Source organism: Suricata suricatta, chromosome 6, assembly GCF_006229205.1.
Source record: "Suricata suricatta isolate VVHF042 chromosome 6, meerkat_22Aug2017_6uvM2_HiC, whole genome shotgun sequence".
Taxonomy (NCBI): domain Eukaryota; kingdom Metazoa; phylum Chordata; class Mammalia; order Carnivora; family Herpestidae; genus Suricata; species Suricata suricatta.
The window spans coordinates 3207926-3214294 of NC_043705.1; positions in this window are offsets into that span (position 1 = coordinate 3207926).

Below are 6369 nucleotides of genomic sequence, written 5' to 3' on the forward strand. Positions count from 1 at the left end.
GCCTTTGGCAGTCTTCCCACATATTTTATGTTGGTTTCAGGTGCATAACTAGATGCTACAGCACATTTGTGGGAATGAGTGAAATGTCTCCTCCACTTCACTTGGGTGAAGCAATCTCTATAGGGGACTCAGCAATGTGCCAGAACACCTACATGGCCACAAAATTATAGCCTGCCTTCTAGCATCTAAATCTCCACAAATTTGACAAGTAATTGCACTTAGTAAATGTTATATGTGTATCTCCATTCAAGCAGGATTTAGGATTGAGTTATGCACCCCCCCTGGCAAGGTATCTTATTTTACTAGAAGTACAGGCTCCTGTGGCGGTGTATCCCATCACCCCCAACTTTGGTTGTTTCTTCCATAGGGCACTTTTATTTCACACATGCAGCAGTAGGGAAACAACCCTAGAAGACCTCAAATTGTTCACTTTTGTGACACTCTTCAAGAACAACATTTTATAACTAAGTTTTACCTTAATCCTTATCACAATTTCTGTGTTTGTGGTCCATTTAAAAATTTACCCAAGAGAGACAGAAATGCTGATGCATAGGAGCACATGTACCCCAATGTTCACAGCAGCAATGTCAACAATAGCCAAAACATGGAAGGAGACTAAATGTCCATCACCTGACAAATGGATCAAGAAGATGTGGTATATATTCACGATGGAGTACTACATGGCAATGAGAGGGAATGGCATATGGCCCTTCGTAGGAAAGTGGATGGACCTTGAGGGTGTCATGCTGAGTGAAGTAAGTCAGGCAGGGAAAGACAGAAACCATATGTTTGCACTCATAGGTCTAGCAGGAAAACAAGAGAGACCTAATGGAGAACCAGGGGGAGCGGAGGAGGGAGAGAGAGTTGGGGAGAGAGAGGGATGCAAAACTTGAGAGACTATTGAATGCTGAGAATGAACTGAAGGTTGAAGGGGAAGGGGGAGGTGGGAAAAGAGGTGGTGGTGATGGTGGAGGGCACTTAAGGGGAAGGGCACTGGGTGTTGTATGGAAAACAATTTGACAATAAAATATTATGGAGAGAAAAAAAAGAAAGTAAAAAAAAATTTAAATTTCAATTTTTTAATATACAATGACATATTAGCTTTAGGTGTACAAATTAGTCTTTCAACACTTCCATACCACACCCAGTGCTCACCAAAAGTGCACTCCTTTACAAAACAACATCTAGAATTTGAGTAGTGACTTTTTGTAAACTAGATTATGGCTGCATCTATATGATTTTGACTATAAGACATTCTGCATAAAGCAAAACTACAGAGAAAGTAAAAAAAATTGTGGTTGCAAAAAGAGTGGGGGGAATATTTGGAACATAGAGAATTTTTAGGGCAATAAGAATACTTTGTTTAATTCTATGATGATGCGTACAACTCAATGTAATTTTCTCCAAACACACAAAAAATGTTCAACAATAGGAATTAAAAATAATGTAAATACTGGACTTTGGTTGAATATCAATGTAAGCTTATCAATTGTACATAATGTACAACTCTGGTAGAGTATGTTGATTCTGGAGGATACTATACATGTGTGGAAGCAGAGAATATACTGAAATTCTCTATACTTTGATCGGTTTTTCTGTGGATGCAAATAATTTTCAAACATAAGATCTTAAAAATGCAAGCTGTTTTACATAACCACATGAAAAAAGGTGTTTTCATTAACAACATCTGCCACCTCAGCATGCATCAGGCCAACAACAACTGTCCCATCATTTTCTGGTTATGGAATTTAAACAATAATCTACAGTTTAAGAAATATAATCTGGGGCATCTGGGTGGCTTAGTTGGTTATGCGTCCATCTTCGGCTCAGGTCATGATCTCAGAGTTCGTGGGTTCGAGCCCCACGTCGAGCTCTGTGTTGACAGCAAGCTCAGAACCTGGAGCCTGTTTCAGATTCTGTGCCTCCCTCTCTCTCTCTGACCCTCCTCTGCTTATGCTGTCTCTAACTCTCAAAAAAAATGTTAAAATAATAAAAAAAAGAAATATAAGCTAAAAAAAGAAAATAGCAATGAAATCAAGACTTGTTTGTTTAACAAGGTAAAAAACAACTGGAAATACCATACTGTCTTGTATGGGATCAGTTTCTTGATTTCTCTTTCTGCTGCTTCATTATTGGTGTGTAGGAATGCAACTGATTTCTGTACATTGATTTTGTTAAAATGTCATTATTACCCAAAGCAATTGACACATTCAATGCGATCCCCATCAAAGTTGCACCAGCATTCTTCTCAAACCTAGAACAAACTAACCTCAAATTCGAATGGAACCACAAAAAAACAAAACAAAACTAACCAACCTAATAGTCAAAGTTATACTGAAGAAGAAAATCAAAACGGGAGGCATCAGAATCCCAGACTTTAGCCTCTACTACAAAGCTGTCATCATCAAGATCGTATGGTATTGGCACAAAAACAGACACATGGACCAATGGAATAGAATAGAGAACCCAGAACTGGGCCCACAAATGTACGGCCAATTAATTTTTGACAAGGCAAGAAAGAGTATCCAATGGAAAAAAGACAGCCTCTTCAACAGGTGGTGCTGGGAGACCAGACAGCACCACGCGGAAGAATGAAACTAGACCACTTTCTTACACCATTCTCAAAAATAAACTCAAAGTGGATAAAGGATCGGAATGTGAGACAGGAAACTGTAAAAACCCTAGAGGAGAAAGCAGGAAATAGCCTCCTTGACCTCACTTACAGCAATTTCCTCCTCAACACATTTCCAAAGGCAAGGGAATCAAGAACAAATATGAACTATTGGGACCTCATCAAGATAAAAAACTTCTGCAATGCTTAGGAAACAATAAAAAAAAAGCTAATAGGATACCGACAGAATGGGAAAAGATAGTGGCAAATGGCATATAAGATAAAGGGCTAGTAGCCTAAATCTACAAGGAACTCACTATCCTCCATGTCCCAAAACTGAATAATCCAGTGAAGAAATGGGGAGAAGACATGAATAGACACTTCTACAAAGAGGACATACAGATGGCGAACAGACACATGAAAAAATGCACAACGTCACTCATAATCATGGAAATACAAATTAAAACCACACTGAGATACCGCCTCATACCAGTAGAGTGGCTAAAATGAACAAATCAGGACACGATAGATGCTGGCGAGGGTGTGGAGAGACGGGCACCCTCCTACACTGTTGGTGGGAATGTAAGCTGGTGTAGCCGCTCTGGAAAACAGTATGCAGGTTCCTCAAAAATTATCAGTAGAATTCTCCTATGACCCAGCAATAGCACTGCTAGGGAATTACCCAAAGGATAGAGAAGTGCTGATGCATAGGAGCACAGATACTGCAATGTTCATAGTGGCACTTTCTACAATAGACAAATCATGGGAAGAGCCTAAATGTCGATCACCTGATATATGGATCAAGAAGATATAGTATATGTATACAATGGACTACTACATGGCAATGAGAAAGAATAGAATATGGCCATTTGTAGCAATGTAGATGATCCTCAAGGGTGTCATGCTAAGCGAAACAAGTCAGGTGGAGGACAGATACCATATGTTTGCACTCATAGGTCTAGTAGAAGAAACCTACCAGAGGACCATAGGGAGGGGAAGGGGGAGAGAGAATTGGGGAGAGAGAAGGACACAAATCATGAGAGATTATTGGATACTGAAAACAAACTGAGGGCTAAAGGGGGAGGAGAGTGGGGAAGGAACTATGGTCTTGGGGAGGCCACTTGTGGGGAGAAGCAGTAGGTGTTATATGGAAACCAATCTGACAATAAAGTATTATATAAAAAGATTGCATATTTCTAATAATGATCAATTTCCTCAAGTTTTCCAGTTGCTGGCATATAATTTTTCTTTATATAATTTTATAATTTTTTTCATTTCTATATTTCTGTTTTTATTTCATCTCCTTTATTGCTGTTTTTATTAATTTTAGTTCTCTTTTTGTATGTCTGGCTGAAGTTTTCCCAGTTTTTTTTTTTTGCTAGTTTTGAAAAAATTCCAAGATTCATTATTAAGTTTTTAGTATTTTTTATTATTTTTTCTTTCCCCTTAGGCTTGCTTCTTTATCAGTACATTTGTGTGCTTGTGTTCTCTGTGTGTTTGTCTGTTTTCCTTTTCAGGAATACCTCAAGAAACAACCCAAAGCACACATAGTGGAAAATCCCAAATATCGGCAAGTAGGGAAATAAATGAATCAGAGGCATAACAAGAGAAACTGAGATACACCATTTAAAGAACATCTCCTGAAACGACAGACCCTAGACACTCCAAGAGCCTCCTTCTATAGAGGAATACTAATAAACGCACAGTGCAGAATGAGCTTTTAAAACTAACAAGAGACAGAAAGCTAGCCAAAATGATGAAACGAAAGAACTCTTCTCCAGTGAAACTCCAGGAAGAAATCACAGCTACAGAACTGCTCAAAACAGACATAAGCAAAATAACTCAACAAGTATTTAGAACAATTGTTGTAAAATTAATGGCTGGGCTTGAAAAAAACATGGAGGCTATCAGAGAAGATATTGATACAAAGACTAGGAACCTTCAAAATAGCTGTGACAAGATAGAAAAGGCTATAAGTGAGATGAATAACAAAATGGAGGCTGCCAATGCACATATTGAAGAAGCAGAGAGAAGAATAAGTGAATTAGAAGACACAGTTATAGCAAAAGAGGAGGCCGAGAAAAAGAGAGAGAAAATGATTCAGGAACACGAAAGCAGAATCAGAGACCTGAGTGATACAATCAAACGGAACAATGTCCGTATCATAGGAGTTCCTGAAGAGGAAAACAAAGACAGAGTGCTTGAAGGCGTGCTAGACCAAATTATACACGAAAATTTCTCTAATCTAGGGTAAGAGAAAGACATTGAAATTCAGGAGACATACCGAACTCCCCTAAGACATAATGTAAACCAACCTTCAGCACGACTTATCATAGTGAAACAGGCAAAATATAAAGACAAAAAGAGACTTCTGAAAGCAGCCAAGGAGAAAAGGGCCTTGTCATACAAAGGGAAACCTATCAGAGTGGTTACAGACTAATCTACTGAAACTTGGCAGGCCAGAAAGGAATGGCAGGAAATCTTCAATGTGATGAACAGGAAGAATATGCAGCCACGAATTCTTTATCCAGAGAGCCTGTCATTCAAAATAGAAGGAGAGATAAAGGTTTTCCCAAATAAACAAAAGTTGAGAGAATTCATCACCACCAAACCAGCCCTACAAGAAATTTTAAGAGGGACTCTATGAGGGAAACATAGCAAGGAATAAAAGTACCAGAGACATCACTACAATCATGCACTCTACAGGGAACACAATGAATCTAAACCCATATTTTTCAATAATAACACTGAACGTCAATGGACTGAATGCTCTAGTCAAACGACACAGGGTAGCAGAATGTATCAAAAACCAAAACCGATCTATTTGCTGCCTACAAGAGACTCACCTGAGACCTGAGACACCTTCAGATTGAAAGTAAGGGGATGGAGAAATATCTACCATGTGACTGGAAGCCAAAAGAAAGCTAAAGTAGCCATACTTATATCAGACAAACTGGACTTTAAAATAAAGGCAGTAACAAAAGGTGAAGAAGGACACTATATAATAATTAAAGGGACTCTACATGAAGAAGAGCTAACAATTATAAACATTTATGCACCGAATTTGGGAGTTCCTAGATACATAAAACAATTAATCACAAACAAAAGCAATCTTATCAATAAAAATGTGCTAATTTCAGGGGACTTTAATACTCCACTTAGAATAATGGACAGGTCAACCAGACAAAAAAGTCACTAAAGAAACAATAGACCTGAATGGCACACTGGAGCAGATGGAATTAATAGATATATTTAGAACTCAGCATCCTGATGCTAAGGAATTCACTTTCTTCTCGAGTGCACATGGCACATTCTCCAATATTGATCACATACTGGGTCATAAAACAAACACTCCATAAATACAAAAGAATTGAGATCATACCATGCCAACTTTCAGATCACAGTGCTATGAAACTTGAAATCATCCACAGGAAGAAGTCTGGAAAACCTCCAAAAATGTGGAAGTTAAAAACTACCCTACTAAAGAATGATTGGGCCAATCAGGCAATTAGAGAGGAAATTAAAAAATATATGGAGACAAATGAAAACAAGAATACAGCAATTCAAACTCTCTGGGACGCAGCAAAGGCAGTCTTAAGAGGAAAGTTCATTGCAATCCAGGCCTACCTCAACAAATCAGAAAAAGCACAAACTCAAAACCTAACAGAGCACCTAAGGAAACCAGAAAGGGAACAGCAAGAACATCCCAAACCCAGCAAAAGAAAAGAAATAGTAAAGATCAGAGCAGAATTAAACAA